The sequence below is a fragment of the Suricata suricatta genome, chromosome 14, assembly GCF_006229205.1.
Source record: "Suricata suricatta isolate VVHF042 chromosome 14, meerkat_22Aug2017_6uvM2_HiC, whole genome shotgun sequence".
In the NCBI taxonomy this organism is placed as follows: domain Eukaryota; kingdom Metazoa; phylum Chordata; class Mammalia; order Carnivora; family Herpestidae; genus Suricata; species Suricata suricatta.
Genome location: NC_043713.1, coordinates 9,348,039 through 9,366,079, shown reverse-complemented (window position 1 = coordinate 9,366,079; position 18,041 = coordinate 9,348,039). Strand labels below are relative to the sequence as shown.

Here is an 18,041-nt window from a genome sequence, read left to right as displayed (position 1 = left end):
CCACAGGTAAAGACAAGATGCAAATGATTATGATCCTTACCACTTACCATGATGCATGAAGATTGGTAGATCTCACTAAATCTTTCTCCAAGTACCCTTTGGATGTACTGCTTCAGGCCACTTCTCAAGGCATTTAGAAAGGGTCATCTGTGAATGACAGCAAGAGAAAGAGAAGGCTCTTTGGCCAGTGCAGGCTGGAATGCAAGTAGTCTGGACACATGGTCCACTTATGTCGGCAGATCCAATGTTTCTTGGGGTGTTTGTTGCTGTTCACCATGCTGTATGCAACCTGTGACAGAAGAATAGGTTTGCTGTCACGCCGCAGGTCTGGAAAGGATTATGTGCTGAAATCAGAGACTCCTACGAATGCCTCTTATTTTTGCCATGTCTGAGGCTAATAGTTACCATTAGAGTTCAGTGACCAATGCAGGCAGGACCATTGTGCACTCAGATCCACTAGGGATAAAGAGTTGAGGAAAGAATTAAAGTACAGATAACAACTATGATTTTCTGATAAACCTATGGGAGAAATAGCAATGGCACTTCCCACGCGTTTTTCTTCTCATTTCTTTGCTGTGTGTTATATGTACAGAAGCGTGTTCACTAATATCTGCCCCACTCTCGTCCCCTGATTATTATATGCAGGCCATTTGCAGAGTGTTACTTTTTCAAATTCCTTTCAAGTTAGAGAGTATCTAGATGCTAATATGACTGATGTAGAGGAGAAAGAAATAATTACTAGAGATTGGAACTTGAAGCAGATCCAGAGGCTGAAGAGATGTGGGCTCATCATTTTGGTTAGAAAATGTACTTGTTTTCGTTCTTGTAAAGAAATTATATTTTCCGAGGATGAGGGACTGGGGCCGGTTATTTTCGTTGTTTGAATACAACATGCTGTTTGCTTGTGTTGGAAAACTTATGGGTGGGCTACAGAAAACATTTTCCAACTTGGGCCGCCCCAAGTATGTTGAAATCCTTCCTTGGGTTTTGAGATTTCCACACACCTCTTACAGAGAACTTGGGAAATTCATATCCCAGATTTTACACGTGTGACTCACACAGGAAATGCCAAATTAGCATTCCCTAGGAACGTTATATTTCCTAGCAAGTTTTTGAGGAAATAGGGCATGAGGCATCCTTAGAGGTGGGTGGGTTCGGGGACAGCAAGGTCCTGTGAGAAGGTGGTAACACCACCTTCCACTCTGTGCTTCCTTCCCATAGATTGTGCTTCCATCAGCCCTTCCAGAAGTGCTCAGGACTAAGAGCAGTTAAGCGTAGCTTCTTTTTTTAAAATTTTTATTTACTTACTTTGTGTGAGAGGACACACATGAGTGAGGCAGGAGTGAGGGGCAGAAGGGCAGAGAGAAGAGAGAGATTCCCAAGCAGGCTCCGTACTGTCAGCACAGAGCCCGATACGGGGCTCGAACCCACAAACCACAAGTTCACAACCGGGGCTGATATCAAGAGTCAGACAGTCAACTGACTGAGCCACTCACGTGCCCTTAAGCTTAGTTTCTTTTTAACTGTTAACATTAGGACTATGCTATGTAGTCCGTACTATCCAAATCTAAGTTTAAATGTTCTGGAACCATGCTGATATTATTTAAGAGTAAGAAAAAGTATTTGAAGTCTCATAGGAAAAAAGAAAATTTAGGTATTTAAAAGATGTGACTTCATGGTATTTCACAGTGCAGAGGAAAATGACCATCTATGACCCTGAGTGAGTCATTACCCTCCCTCAGCTACAGTTTTGCCAACAAGGAAAATAAATGGATCTATCAATAAATACTTAAGGTAATTACATATGGTGAAGTACAACTAGAAGTGCTTAGCAATGATCTTGGCAAACTGTGTGCATTTTGTAAATGTTCCTCCCTTACCACACTCCTTAGAAACAGTGAATAGTTTATACATCTACTGCCGTAGATGAATTGATATGTGATCGGACAACATAAAGAAGTAAAAGAGAACATAAGATAATGTTTCTTCTGACCACATTCAAAAAGGATATTGTATCCTGAATACAAAAGAGATACTGTAAATGAAGTCTTGGTTTTCCTAGTGAACTGTTTCAATTTTGTCAAGTCGTATATTTCATAGATCTTAAGTTTCCTCTTCTGAGAAGTGAACCATTTGGGTCAGCTCACGCCAAAGTCCCTTTCAGTTCTGTAGAATTATATTTATTAGTAATAAACCTACATTACTCTATAGTTACTTGTATTTACTTCTTAGAATATAAACATATAATTTAATTCTCATGGTTCATTTATGTTCTTTTAAACCTGATTTTAAAGGTTTTGTTTTAAACCTTTCTTTGTTCGATAAAATTTAAAAAATCAGATTTATATCATGTAGCTCAGACGTAGGTAATCCATCTATTCTGTGTTATTTGGAGCTAGTCTGAATTAAAAAAAACCCATAGTCCTCATTTTTCTTATTTTTTATAGAGTCATGCTACAATATGGTCATTTTGTAATGATTTCTTCAGGTTTCTTGCAAAATGAAATCAGTAGAAATATGATAGTCTCTGTTCTGTTCTCAGAGATCAAGTACCTTCTTTCTTTTTTTTTTTTGAGTCTATTAATTTATTTAGAGAGAGAGAGAGAATGCACACACAAGCAGGATGGAGGAAAGATAAGGAGAGAGAGAATCCCAAGCAGACTCTGTACTGTCACCATGAAGCCTGACTCGGGGCTCAAACCTGCAAACCATGAGATCATGACCTGATTTGAAATCAAGAGTCAGACGCTTAACAGACTGAGCCACCCAGGCGTCCCTCAAGCCCCTTATTTCTTCAGCATGTGTTTTAAGAGTATCCTCTCAGGGCACCGGGTGGCTCAGTTGGTTAAACATCCAACTTCTACTCAGGTCGTGATCCTCCAGGTCATGAGTTCGAGTACTGCATTGGGCTCTGTGCTGACAACATGAAACCAGGAGCCTGCTTCAGATTCTGTGTCTCCCTCTTTCTCTGCCCCTTCCCTGCTTATGCTCCTTTCTCTCTCTCAAAAAATAAATATTTAAAAAATTAAAAAAAGAGTATCTCTTCAATATTTATCCTGCTTTAGAATTGGGGAACACTTTCCTCTCTTCTTTATCAAGTAAAAGAAAGCTAGCAGCAAAGTACTTTCACTTTCTCTCTAACCCCTTTCAAGACTCTATCTGCATCTGTCTTATCTTTGCATAGTTTCCTCTGGTCCCAGAGCATCTTCCTTTCATAACAAATTGTTATCTCTGTTCTTGATCAATTACATCTGTAGGATTTCATTGGTTATTTCCTCTTTCTCTAATGGGACACAGTGGTGAGTTTCTTAAGAATCCAGATTCAGGGGTATGGGGGTGGCTCAGTTGGTTGAGCATCTGGCTTCGGCTCAGGTCATGATCTCGCAGCTTGTGGGTTCTAGCCCCACATTGGGCTCTGTGCTGACAGCTAGCTCAGAGCCTGTCTTCAGATGCTGTGTTTCCCAGCTCATGCTGTCTCTCTCCCTCTCTCTCTCTCTCTCTCTCTCTCTCTCTCTCTCTCTCTCTTTCTCTCTCTCTCTCTTTCTCTCTCTCTCTCTGTCTCCCCCTGTCTCTCTCCCTCTCTCTCTCTCAAAAAAAAAAAACAATTAAAAACTAAAAAAAAAAAAAAAAAGAACCCAGATTCAAATTCAGTCTCCACTACTAGCTGTGTGAACTTGAGTATATTATTTAGAATTCTGTTTCCTCAGCTGATAAAATATGATAAAAATATAACTTCACTGATGTGTCATTTTGTGAGCATTCAATGAGAGACTTATAGAGCACTTAGAATGATGCCTCAATAAATGTTGGCTAGCACTCTGTCCTTGACCTTTTCCTCTGTAACAGATCCATAACCTGCACGTGTAAGCATAGAGTTTCTTCCACCGTAAAAATGATACCACTTTGTTGGGGCGCCTGGGTGGCTCAGTCGGTTGAGCTCCCGTTGGCTCAGGTCATGATCTCACGGTTTGTGGGTTCAGGCCCCACGTCAGGCTTTGTGCTGACAGCTTGGAGCCTGGAGCCTGTCTTTAGATTCTGTATCTCCTTCTCTCTCTGACCCTCTCCTCCTCACACTGTCTCTCTGTCTCTCAAAAATAAATAAAAGACATAAAAACCATTAAAATATGTTTTAAAAATGATGTCACTTTGCTTTCTCTTTTTTATTTGGACTCTGTCTTAAATTTTTCTTATTCCCATCTAAGTTAATGAAGACTTTACAGTTAGTGATTGTAAATTTACCTAATCGACCAAAGTCCTACAGCTTTTACCACTGTCTTTTATTATTTTACTATTTTTAACAATTGTTAGTGTCTATTTATTTTTGAGATATAAAGAGACAAAGCACGAGCAGGGAAGGGGTAGAGAGAGAGGGAGACGCAGAATCTGCAGCAGGCTCCAGGCTCTGAACTGTCAGCACAGAGCCCAATGGGGGACTCAAACTTATGAACCATGAGATCATGACCTGAGTTGGTCTTACCACTGAATTTATCTTCTTTGCTTTCTTCCCATGAGCACTGCTTGCATTTAGGCAAACTCAAGCTACTTCTGTAGTTTGTTGTTTATCTTTTCTTCCTGCTTCATGTGACTTGTATTTCCCTCTCACTCTTAAGTCCAAAGTTGTGAAGATTTCTGTTTCCTTCCTAAAGAAAAAGTTTTAATGCTTATTTATTTTTGAGAGACAATAAAAAAATAGAGCATGAGTGGGTCAGGGGAAGAGAGAGAGGCAGCACAGAATCTGAAACAGGCTCCAGGCTCCAAGCTGTCAGCATGGAGTTGGACACCGGGCTCGAACTCATGAAGTTCGAGATCATAACCTGAGCTGAAGTCAGATGCTCAACTGACTGAGCTACCCAGGCATCCCTACCAACCTTTCTAAAACTAATCTTCTCTGTGCTCTATGTCACTACTCTAGCTTGGGCTTCTATTATCCATTACCTAGTCTAGGCCAAGAACCTCATATCTGCTTTGAAAATGAAATGTAATTTTATCCTGAAGAAATATATAATTTAGAAAAAGAAAAAAGAGCCCTAAGAAAATGAAGATATGGCCAGATGAATCTACAATGATGTACATTTAATTAACAATCAAAAACATTAGCATTTTAGGGAGGCCTGGGTAGTTGGTTGAGCATCTCACTCTCAGTTTGGGCTCAGGTCATGATCTCACCTTTCATGGGATTGAGCCCTGTCCCAGGCTCTGTGCTCACAGTGTGGAACCTGCTTGGGATTCTCTCTCTCTCTCTCTCTCTCTCTCTCTCCCCCTCTCTCTTTCATCCCAATTCTCACTTTCTTTCCCTCTTTCTCAAAATAAAAAAAAATAATTAACCTTTCAAAATGTTAGCACTCTATGAGTTTTGATGACCTTTTATTACTTGATAATTTTGAAAAAAGAAATATGACAGATTCAAATACTAGAATCATTCTATATTAGTTGTTTATTTAGTAAGTCAGGAAGCAAGTATCGATAGTGCGATAAGATTCTTCATTAGGGAGACACAGTGCTTCCAAACATTTTACTGAAATATGCCCTTGAAACTAGCAATGTTTGTCCTGTTTTTATTTTTCTACATTAATTAATATTTATTTACTTAATAAACAGACCATTTGTTTGGTAACAAAATAAGACTTTGTAAATCTTTACCATAGCATATAATACTGAAGGAAAAAATAGCTAGCATTCACCAGAGGAAGATTAATCAACAGATAAATAAATTATGATCATATTAACATTTTTTGGTCAAGAGTAATTTTGATCAATTTTGAAGATGTTTCTTTTATAACATTAATAGCTGCCTCAATGTCAGGTGCATATGTGGACTTTCAGGTCTTGCCTTTTATTCAAATGCCTTAAAATCATCATTTTCTTTTTATTTATTGGTTCACACGCTCACAAAAATTCTTCAAGTTAGTTGTATATCCACTGACTCTTTTTCTGCATCCATGCAATAAGACTTTGAAATATAAGTTTATTTTCCAACACTCTTATAAAATGGCTGTTGCATTAAATTAAGTCATTTAAATTCCCCTCTTTCTTGGGTAATATGAGGCCACCTCTCTCTGATCTTATCCTGTCTATCTTTCTATTACTATTATTTTTAATTTCTTAATGTTGGCATATTTTTTCCTCATGTTCTAAAAGTCAGGGTCAAAAAGAAGACTAACCAATTATTTTCTAACACAAAATTTATCATTTCTAAAATTCAAATCATCACATATCTTGCCAACTGCCGTATCTTACTAGTTTTTCAATAAAATAGGTTCAATCCAGGATTCACACACTACCAGAAAATGGATGTGAAATGATTAAACAATAAATTCCCAGTAGCTTCAGGCAGCAATGAGGGTGGGGGGGGGTGGAATGAGCCATTTGGAGAGGTAGGAAATAATCCAGAGTGCATGGACTTCATGCAGAGTCAAGGTCAGGCCCATTTTAGAAGCTATTCCTGACAAAAAATCAGGAACCATAAAATCATCCCACCAACACAGTACCACTCAAGGACAATTCTGGGGTAACTGAAGCGAAGACAATAAACAATGTGAAGAAACAAATCGTGGTGGTGTTCAGGGAGATGACAGATTGCTGGGGAAGAGACAGAGCAGAAATTCGAAGTGCACACAGAAACTATTCCTTGGTCATGACGGACAGCAATCACTGCAGTGTGAGAATTCCACTTATGTTGTGCCTTAAAGAAGAGAAGCATTTAGAATTTAAAAATACAGCTGATGTTGAATCACTATGCTGTACACCAGAAACAAATATAATATTGAACATCCACTACACTTCAGTAAAAAACAGAAAAGAAAAAAAAAACCCACAGCTGATACCAGTTATAAAGTGTGCCCACCACTTACAGCCAAAGACAGAATTTTCTATCAATGACAGCAAATATTCTCCTCATTTGGTATTCTTAGTAGGAACAACAAAATGTATTCTAGCAAGATTGAAAGGCAAGTTTTGTGAAAGGCAACCAGTGAGTTTGCAGAATTCCAGAAAGGGCAGAGAACCAGGCTTAGAGCTGCTCAGTCCAGAATAGTAGAGCCAAAATCTGTGCCCAAGCACGTTGTGAGGCTGTTCTAACAGAACACTGTCACTATCACTTGACCTTGACAAGGCTACAGACTAGCTCCCAAGGAAACAGGCATCGTACCATCATGCTTGCCCACCTGTCACTCCAGCTGTCTGTGACCATCACTTCCTGTTGCCCCTTCTCATACCCAGTTCCCATTTGCGTGCATCTAGTTGGTATCGCTAGGTAACATACCTTCTGACTACCAATAAGGAAGCGTGGAAATTTGGTTTAGGTGTCCACTTTGGGAGGATGGGACACACAATGTATGAAGCAAAATATTGAGAGAAGGATCTGCTGGGCAAATGTATAGTCAAGTATAACATACGGCTATCTTGTTCCTGACAAAGGGAAACAATCATTCTTGTGAAAGGTGTCCATGAAGGGCAGCAAGGAGAGAGAAGTCAACCGAGATGTGAACAAGGGAGAAGTCAATACCAACTCGACCAATGCTCCTCAGACTTTAGTGTGCATGGAAATTAACTGAGGGCTTGTGAAAACACACATTGCTAATGGGGCGCCTGGGTGGCTCAGTTGGTTAAGCATTTGACTCTTGATTTTGACTCAGGTCATGATCTCACTGTTTGTGAGTTCGAGTCCCGTGTCAGTCTCCACACTGATAACGGAGCATGCTCAGGATTCTCTCTCTCTCTCTCTCTCTCTTTCTCTGCCCCTCCTTATTCATGCTGTCTCTATCTTAAAATAAATAAATAAACTTAGAAAAACACAGATTGCTTAGCCCCACCCCACAGTTTCTGCTGCAGAGAACTGGGGTGTGAGGGAGCATCTACAGTTTTAACAAACTCCCGACAACCTTGATAATAATAATCCCAGGACAATATTCTGAGAACCACTGGACTTCTAGATCATAAATACGTCCTTTAGTCCTAGCTGAAAGTTAACATTTACACACAGTCTTAATGTTGAATTGAAAGTCCATAGTAAAAGCACAATATGACTTACTGGAAGTCTTATATTTTTAAAATAAATATACTTAAAAGTGTGCATTTCTTTGAGACAAGTTTTAAAGCAGTTCTAGATTCACAGCAAAATGCAGAGAAAAGTATAGAGATTTTCCAGCTACCCAGTGCCTCCATACATGCATAGCCCCGCCCCCATTGTCAACATCTGTTACCAGACTGGCACATTTGTTACAGTGGATACACCTACATTGATACAGCATTGTCACCCAAAGGCAGTAGTTTGCCTTACGGTTCACTCTTGGTGTTGCATATTCTATGGGTTTTGACAAATGTATAATGACATGTATCCATCATTATAGTATGACACACAGCAGTTTCACATCCCTAAACATCCCCTGTGTGCCACCTGTTTACTTTTCCCCCAACCCTACCACAATAACCTATGATCTTTTTACTATCTTATGTATGTAGCCTTTCCATATGGACTCATTTCACTTAATAACATGCATTTAAGTTTCTTCCATGTCTTTTCATGGCTTGCCAGCTCACATATTTCAGTGCTGAATACTCTACTATTTGGTTGTACCATAGTTTATTTATCCATTCTCCTACTGAAAGACATCTTCGTTTTGAAAATAATGGACAAAGTTGCAATAAACATCCACAGCTTTCTGTGTGACATAAATTTTCACCTTTGGGTAAAGACCAAGGAGCGTGATTGTTAGATCACGCGGCAAGAATATGTTTAGTTTTGTACAAAAGCACTGGACTATCATCAACAGTGGCTGTAATAGTTTGCATTCCCACCAGCAAAAATGAGAGTTCCTGTTGTTCCACATCCTTGCCCCCATCAGGCGTGGTCGGCATTCCACCCATTGTGGTCATTCTAACAGGTGTATAGAGGTGTCTCATTGCCATTTTAATTTGCATTTCTTGGATGGCTTGATATGGATCATGTATCATTTTTCACTTAAACCTATTATTATCTGTGTGCATTCTTGGGTTAGAGAAGTCTTTCAAGGAATGTTGACAGTATATTTCTGGATCAGATGTGTCCAACCGGACATAGCTTTCAGAACTCAGAAGCAAAGAAAGCAGGCCAGATATGTATTTCTACTGAGTACATTAAATATCATAATATAAAATTTAGAATAATCTGTTATTTAGGATAGGTTTTAGTAATACATAAGGTAAGTTGGAGCCACATGCCCAAGTGTTAATTTTATAAATCTTATTAATTTTGGATGCCACATTATTGGGGATGCTGGAATATTTAAAGCCAATGCATTAGATGGAAATAAATATGCTCTATACTCATTTTTATATTTTATAAATAAAAGCTCATATATCTATCTGAGATTCCTTACTGAAAAAACACTGATATTGACACATAATCTGCTTAACAGGCACAGAAATCTGTGTCTAGGGACTAAAATAAGGGCATGATGTAACAGAATATATATTTGGTAATTAACTATTATCTTTATTATTTATTCTTCCCTCCAGCTTCTGTAGTTCAGCAAAAGAAAAAAAAAAACTATTGTGGTGAGGATTGCTGCCTATGTTTTGATTGGCATTGACACATATTATTATAATTGCCCTTCTGAGCTCCCAGAGAGTAATGAGGCTTCAAAGTCACATATGACTATTTGCCAATAAATATAATATTTCCTTGTTTTTTCACAGACATTATTTTCCCGTTGTTAATTATTCTGAAATGAGTGCAATCTTTCAAAGCCAAAAAGTCCCCCATTAAAAATTTTTTCTCAGTAAATTCTGAGATTTAAACATTGCTCTGTTCAGGTTTGAGAGAAACATGCTATTTCTCAAGGCAGAGAATTCTCAATCAAATGTAATTCTTACTGGATACATCTGAGTTTTCAATTAGGTAGATAGGCGTAATAAATTATGCATTCGTATTACCTATAATCTGAATTTCTGCACCTTAAGATAATGATTAGCCCCCGGTGATAATTACACAACAGATGGTTCTTCGTGAAGCAGAACAACACATACCATACGATTTAACCGTGAAGAAAATGGAGAGAAAGGTTATAACAGTAAACGGACTAGTCAGGCATCTGACTGAGGGACAGTGCAGTGCTGTGCCCTGAGTCAGACACAAGTGAGCATCCCCCCGCCCACCGTAACCTCGGCTGATTTTCATCACAGCGTCACAGCAACATTTAAACAAAACTTTCTTGAGTGTGTTGATCATCACACGCAATATATACTTGTGAAAGATCAATATTTTGTTTTAATCTGCTTCCTCCCCATTTTTCAAAATATGATCTTAGCTATTTTGGGTTACTAAACCATGAATGATACCTTTTTTGATGTAAGGGATACAAAAAGTATTTGTTTTGTCGGTTAGGAAAAGTCAAATGCCTTCTTTTTAATAGCATAATTGAGGTAGAAGTCATATACCATACGATTCATTTTTTAAAGTATCCAGTTCAGTGTATTATAGTGGTTTTATATCCATCGTGTTATGAAACATCATTATCATCTGTCAATTTCACAGACCCTCCCCCCCCAAAAAACATTGTACCCATTCGTAGCCACTTCTCATGCCCCTATGCACCACTCAACATTTCTCCCCTCCCAGGTTTAAATTTTTTTTTTAAGTTTGCTTGTTCTGAGAGAGCAGAGGAAGGTCAGAGAGAGAGGCTGAAAGAGAATCCCAAGCAGGCTCTGTGCTGTCAGCCGGGCTTGAACGAGCAAACTGTGAGATCATGACCTGATCCGAAACCAAGAGTCTTGGGCTTAACTGACCGAGCGACCCAGGCGCCCCTCCCTTCCCAGCTTCAGAGGAGTATCCCTATGGTTTCCCTTCTATCGCTCATCTATTGCAGATGCTGCATACAAATGGAATCATACAGTGGTCTGGGTTTTTTTTTATATATATATTTTATTTATTTTTTCAATTTATTTTTGTGAGACAGCGCAAGCAGGGAAGGGGCAGAGAGAGAGGGAGACACAGAATCGGAAACAGGCTCCAGGCTCCGAGCTAGTTGTCAGCACAGAGCCCGACGCTGGGCTCGAACCTACGAACCATGAGATCATGAACTGAGCCTAAGACGGACGCTGAACCAACTGAGCCACCCAGGCACCCCTACAGTGTTCTGTTTTTGACTAACTTTTTCTCATTTGGCATACTTTTAAGGTTTATCCATGTTATGGCATGTATCAATGCCTCACTTATTTTTATGGCTAAATAGTACTCCACTGTACAGATAAATCAGATTTTGTCTATCCCTTAACTGATGGAGAACTTGGGCTATTATAAGAGTACTACTATGGACATTAGTGTTCAAGCTTTTGTGTGGACATTTTTTAAGTTTATTTATTAATTTTGGAAAGAGAAAGAGAGAGCTGTTGCACAAGTGGGGGAGTGGCAGAGAGAGAGGGAAAGAGAGGGGGAGAGAGAGAATTCCAAGGAGGCTTCACACCATTGACAAGGGGCTCGAACTCACAAACCACAAGCTCACGAAGTGACCTGCTTAACTGACTGAGCTACCCAGCCGCCCCTGGACATTCAACTCCACCTGTTTTGGGTATAGAGCTAGGAGTAGAACTGCTAGATCTTACGGTGATTCTAGTTTAAAAGTTTGAGGAAATACCAATTTTTTTGCAAAAGGCTCTGCACCATTTTATATTTTCACCAGCATTGAGTGAGGGTTCCAATTTCTCCACATCCTTGCTAACTCTAGTTGATGGTCTCGAGTTTTAGCCATCTTAGTGGGTATGAAGTGCTATCTCCTTGTGGCTTTTTAAAAAAAATTTTAATGTTTTTTAAATTTATTTTTGAGAGACAGAGAGAGAGGGAGACACAGAATCTGAAGCAGCTCCAGGCTCTGAGCTGTCAGCACAGAGCCCAATGTGGGGCTCGAACCCATGAACCATAAAATCATGACCTGAGCTGAAGCCGGACTCAACCAGCTGAGCCACCCACGTGCCCCTCTCCTCCTGGTTTAATTTGAATTTTCTTAATGACTAATGATATTGAGCATCTTTCCATGTGCTTATTATACATTGTGCTGATACACTGTATATTGTGCTTATTTGTATAATTTCTTCAGATGACTGTATCTTCAAATGTGTTGCTCATTTTTTAATTGGGTTATTTATCTTTCTGTTGTTGAGTTATAAGAGCCCCTTATATATTCTAAATATGAGTCCCTTGTTAGATATACAAATATTTTCTCTCATTCTGAGGACCTGCACTACATTTTCTTGATGGTATTCTCTGAAGCAAAAAGTTTTTGATTTTGATGAAGCCAAATTATCTACTTTTTTTCTTTGGTTGTGTCTGCCTTTTGCTACTGTTTCTAAGAAATCAATGTCAAACTCAAGGCCACAAGGATCTACTTCTCCACTTTTTTCCAAGAATGGTACAACTTTAGATTGTGTCTTCAAATCGGGGATCCATTCGGAGTTAATTTTCATGCGCATACGCAAGAGGGATCTATCTTAGTTCTTTTGCTTGTGACACTGCCATTACCTCTGCCCCATTTGTTACAAGGCTGTTCACATTCCCGATTGAATGGATAACTGCATCATGATAAAGGAAGTATGGGGGCTATACACAAGAGTTTATATGTAGAGAATAGTGAGAACAGAAGCCAAGGGGAAAAGATGAAATGACTGTGCACAATCTTGGCTTTTGTGCTCCCAGATCTAATCTTTTCCTCTTCCCTATTTTTAAAAACTTATTCTTGTTATTATTATTGTGGTGGTGGTTACTGCTATTATTATTGTATTGCAGCAAGGCTGAAGCTTTGTGTTTCCCGAGTTTCCGCAGCCAGGTGCGGTCAAAGGCAACAGCAGAACGGCGGTAAGAAAGCAGGAAAGACCAGCTCCCACTCGGTCCTGGGCGGCATCTCTGCCTGCTGTTCTATCTCCTTCCTCTTCCAGGTCTTGATGAACAGAAGTGCTCCGATTCCAACTTCTTGGTCTGGTGACGCCAGAACTACTTCCAGGAGCTCTGTCTTTTCAGCCCAGAACCAGCAGCATTTTGCTTTTGTTAATCTTTAGGTGACCTTGTCCCTAATTTGGAGTTTTAGATCTTCCCATGACTGATCTAAGCCATACCTTCTACTGAAATGCTTCCGCTTGAAAATTTAGAGTAGTTTTCTTTTCTTTTTAAAAGTTTTTAAATTTTTTCAGGTTTGTTTTCTTTTTTATTTTTTAATACAATCTTTTGTAAAATGTTTATTATTATTATTTTTTTTTTGATAGAAAGAGAGAGACAGGAGACACAGAATCTGAAGCAGGCTCCAGGTTCTGATCTGTCAGCACAGAGCTTGATGCAGGGCTCGAACCCACAAGCAGCGAGATCATGACCAGAGCTGAAGTTGGACGCTTAACCGACTGAGCCACCCAGGGGCCCCTGTTTGTTTTATTTTTAAGAGAGAGAGAGAGAGAGAGAGAGAGAGAGAGAGGGAGCGAGCGAGCGATCAAGGCCAGACTTATTTAAGAATGAAATTAAGCGCGATGTAACCATGTTTATGATAAAACTCTAAACTAAAGCCCACTTTCAGCACCGACGCTGATTATATTTAACGCACATCTTGCTGTGTCGTAATTACGGGCACATTAAACATACACAGAGATCACAGGGCTTCCAGACCTGCTTCATTTGACAGTTTTACTGGAGGGTGTTTTTATACATTATATTGAATGAATATCTTATGAAAATGATTTATTTTTAATTACTATTGAATCGCAGCTTCCTTCTCTAAGGATAAATCTCTTCAGTTTAACAGGCTTTTTTTTTTTATTTAATAGGGAGTATATGTTATCAACTTTGGTGTGCACATTTTTCATGTCAAAATGTACCAGCTTAAAACTTAAGTTGCAATTCTAAGTGCATATGTCATTTATAACGTGCATGCTATCTAATGTGAGCTTATACAAGAGTTAGCGGCTTCATGCACTAGGTATGCAACTTTCGACTCTTCATTACAAATAAAATATAAGGTACACAGAATCATTTTTAAATTTTTACTAGTTTAATATATTTACTTCTCGTCTGTTTTTAATTCTTATTTTCTAAATTTGATTCATATATTAATTATATTAGAAACATAAAGATAAAAATGCCATAATGTGTTCCCCATAAAAATTACTATTTTAATAAAAATTATGAAAGGACATAGTGATTATTATAATTATTATCATGAAATCAGTTTGAAATTACAGTTCAAATCATAAAATTATATCTTTTGTCCTAAGACTATACATTTTAATACAGAAGCCCTACTATTATATTGTATTTTTCCTTTTGATACTTTTAATGCTTTATAATTTATGCTGATTACAGCTTTACATTTGGTAGGTATTTTATTTCTTTCTCTTTCTTTCTTTCCTTCTTTCTTTCCTTCTTCCTTCCTTCCTTCTTCCCTTCCTTCCCTTCCTTCCTTCCCTTCCTTCTTTTTCTTTCTTTCTTTCTTTCTTTCTTTCTTTCTTTCTTTCTTTCTTTCTTTCTTTCTTTCTTTTACAGATATAGCAGGCAGACTCAAAAAAAACTGACAGTTGTTGGTGTTTCAAAATTATTCTTTTTTCTTAATTTTTTATAGTTTATTTATTTTTGAGACACAGAGAGAGAGAGAGCATGAGAGGGGGAGGGTCAGAGAGAAAAGGAGACACAGAATCTGAAGGAGGCTCCAGGCTCTGAGTTGTCAGCACAGAGCCCGAAGCAGGGCTCGAACCCACGAACCATGAGATCGTGACCTGAGCCGAGGTCGGCCACTCAACCCACTGAGCCCCCCAGGCGCCCTTCAAAATTATTCTCAAAAACTTCTTTATTGTAGGTCTTCTCAAACCTTCATCTACATTTACTATGGAATAGGTATTACAAAGGACTTATTTACTATTCAATATTCCTTCCAAATTATGCCTCTGGAAAAATATTAAGAAAAGAAGTATTTTGAAATTTTTTAAATGTTTTATTTATTTTTGAGAGAGAAAGAGAGACAGTGTGAGCAAGGGAGGGTCAGAGAGAAACACACAGAGCCTGAAGCAGGCCCCGGGCTCTGAGCTGTCAGCACAGAGTCTGACGTGGGGCTCGAACCCACGAACTGTGAGATCATGACCTGAGCCAAAGCTGGACGCTCAACCGACTAAGCCACCCAGGCTCCCTGAAAAAAAGTATTTTAGAAAAAAGGAAGTTTGTCTTTAATTTTCCCATCAACCTACCCTGCTAAGATTCAGAAAAACTATTATACTTTTTCAAAGGCAGACCTCAGTGAAACATATAAACACATTTGATTTTATACCTTTAAATACTACCATCAAAAATGCAAGCAAAGGAAACTGAGTAACAAGTCTTCCAGTATTTTCCTCCGTGGAATCTAATTGTAACAATAATGGTGCATTTAGAAAGCCCACTACGTTTTTTTTCTTTTTTTTATGAGCCAAATGATCATTTCACATTTGAATTTGTAGTTGATTAGAAATGCATTTGACTGTTCTTTTGGTGAATAAGCTCAGAAGAGATCAGGAAATAACTGCTTTAAATGTGCTAGTAGATGTTTCATTTATCTCAATAATAGGTTTAGGAACCATTAATTTTTACATTTCAATCAAATCTTACAAGATGCTCAAAGATTTTAAAGAGGTGTTAATACCACATTTATGCTGAATCTGATCCACCTCTGTTACTTACCTCCATGTCAGTTTTTTAGTTCTCAATTCTTTACCTTGAAGGAAAGAAATTATTTTTGTTTGTATTTTGAAGCCTTCTGAATTCAACCAGAGTCTGCTCTGCTAATAAAGAAAGAAATTTCTGGAGAGAGAAAGATCTCTTTCTTTAGGTGATTTTCCAGGATGGAGAACTCAAAGTCACATGTGTGTGCATTGACAATCCCGAGTAAGATTCATACTTCCTGGCCTTTTTTTTCCTTCACCATACTCTTTAGACCACACTTTCTCCACTGTGTAATATTTCTCTCTGAGCAACATTTCTCCTTTTACTATTTTTTGCTAGAGTTGTTGATTTCACACTTAAGCTTCAACTGATAGTTCTTTCTCTGTCTAGAAATGGTTTCCTTATTTATCAGTTTGGAAAGGTTTTAAATCCTTTGAACTATTCAGTTGTGCAAAACAATATTTACTCATTAAATATGTCTGAGGCTCTGGTGACAAAATTCTGAAATATGATAGCAATAGTTTTTGCAGTTATAGAGCCTATGGTCCAAGATTTGTGTAATTACTTAAACCATACATGACACAATAGATTTATTTAAGTGCAATCATCAATAATTCTACGAATGAAAATAAACAGTACTCTGAGGCTATGTAATCTCCTCTGGGGAGGTCAAGGACTAGATCCCTGAGGAGTGATAATTGAACTGAATTAAAAAAGAAGAAGAGGAATTTATTAGAGTAAGAGGGGGAATGTCATTCCAGGAAGAGGAAGCAGAGGCCAGAAGGGCAAGGACTTGAAAACATCTTCTGTGGTTGGAGCAAAGAGAGTGAGGACAGTTTTGCACATCATGATGCCACTAATGTAGTTCAGGGTCAGATCCTTGAGAGCCAGGCAGGACGTGTTCAATATTTGGGTCTTTAAGAACAAAGGAAGTGCTTAAGTAAGGAGGCACTTGGTAAGATTTGAACTTGCAGAAGCTCAGCCTGACGGACCTAAAGTGGTTGTAGGAGTGTTTTCCTCTTTCCAGGAGTAAAGATGGCAATTTGACTGGAATAGTGGCGTTCACATGCAGGTATGCAGAGGACTTCTAGAAAGAGACAAGAAGTGATTTTTACAGGACTTGGTGTGAGAATAGATATCCAAAGACGTTAAGTGGCAGACCTGAAAGAGTCCTCCCCAGTTCCCAGCTTGATGAACGCCATTCATTATGACAACGCATGGGGAGGGAAGACCAGAGCGGGAGTGAACTAGTTACTCCTTTGTGCTTCAGGGCATGTGTGCCCATCCACTCAGTGATCATTTAAATCCAATTTTATTAAGATTGTCCCTTGGTGTATATTGAGATTAGGGTCATATAACTGCGTGCTGCACGATGCTTTATAATTTGTGGTAGTTCAGGAAATACCAGTTACATCAGACAGGTGATTAGAAGTAAAAGTTGGGAATTTTAGCTTTGGAATTTGATATGTCTACTGGTGATTTCCTACAGGTAATGCATCTAGTAAGTGGTCTAAATGGGACTTAAATATAATATATTTTCTACTTAAGGGCAAGGAGGGAATAAATAATTTCCTGCATTTTCTTATATAGGCTGCAAATTTAACTTTCTAGCCTTTCTTGAAGCTGCATGTTGTTTTTATCAGTCAGTACCTCTTTTTTCTCTTTTTAGTCTCAGATTGGTCTATTGGGCTCTGTGGTAGGCTGAATAATGTTCCCCAAATGTTCATATTCCAGTCCCTGGCACCTCTGAGGGTATTTCCTTCCGGGATGAAAGAAACTTTGCAGGTCTGATTACGTTAAAGACCTTGGGATCATAGGATTCATCTAGTTCACCAAGTGTGCCCAGTATAATCACAAGTATCCATATAAGAGAAAATTATAGTCAGTAATTGAAGATGTGCCATCACGCAGAAGCAAATGATTGGAATGATGCCAGGAAAGGTCAAGGGCCATGGGACATGAGTGACCTTTAGCAGCTGAAAGGGATATGAGGCAGATTCTTCCACAGAGCGTCCAGAAGAAGCTGGCCTGATGAAAACTTGATTTTCCCCATAAGACTCGTTAAGACTTCTGACCTTCAGACCTGTAAGGGTATAAATGGGTGTTGTTTCAATCTACAAAATTAGTGGTAATTTTTTTCCATAATATTTTATTGTCAAATTGTTTTCCATATAACGCCCAGTGCTCTTCCCCTTAAGTGATCTCCACCATCACCACCACCTCTTTTCCCCCCTCCCCCTTCCCCCTCAACCCTCAGTTCATTCTCAGCATTCAATAGTCTCTCAAGTTTTGCATCCCTCTCTCTCCCCAACTCTCTCTCCCTCCTCCGCTCCCCCTGGTTCTCCATTAGGTCTCTCTTGTTTTCCTGCTAGACCTATGAGTGCAAACATATGGTTTCTGT

General features: G+C 38.7%; 1 long non-coding RNA gene across 1 annotated transcript in view; it reads right to left on the bottom strand.

Annotated features, from left to right (window-relative positions):
* Nucleotides 1-16,348: 16,348 nt before the first annotated feature.
* Nucleotides 16,349-18,041, bottom strand: part of LOC115277340 — an 11,878-nt gene continuing 10,185 nt past the window's right edge. Inside the window, exons 2-3 of the long non-coding RNA XR_003902383.1 lie at nucleotides 17,608-17,723; nucleotides 16,349-16,727 (exon numbers count right to left, since the gene is read on the bottom strand). This is a non-coding gene — a long non-coding RNA (uncharacterized LOC115277340). The remainder of the gene's footprint in view (nucleotides 16,728-17,607; nucleotides 17,724-18,041) is intronic.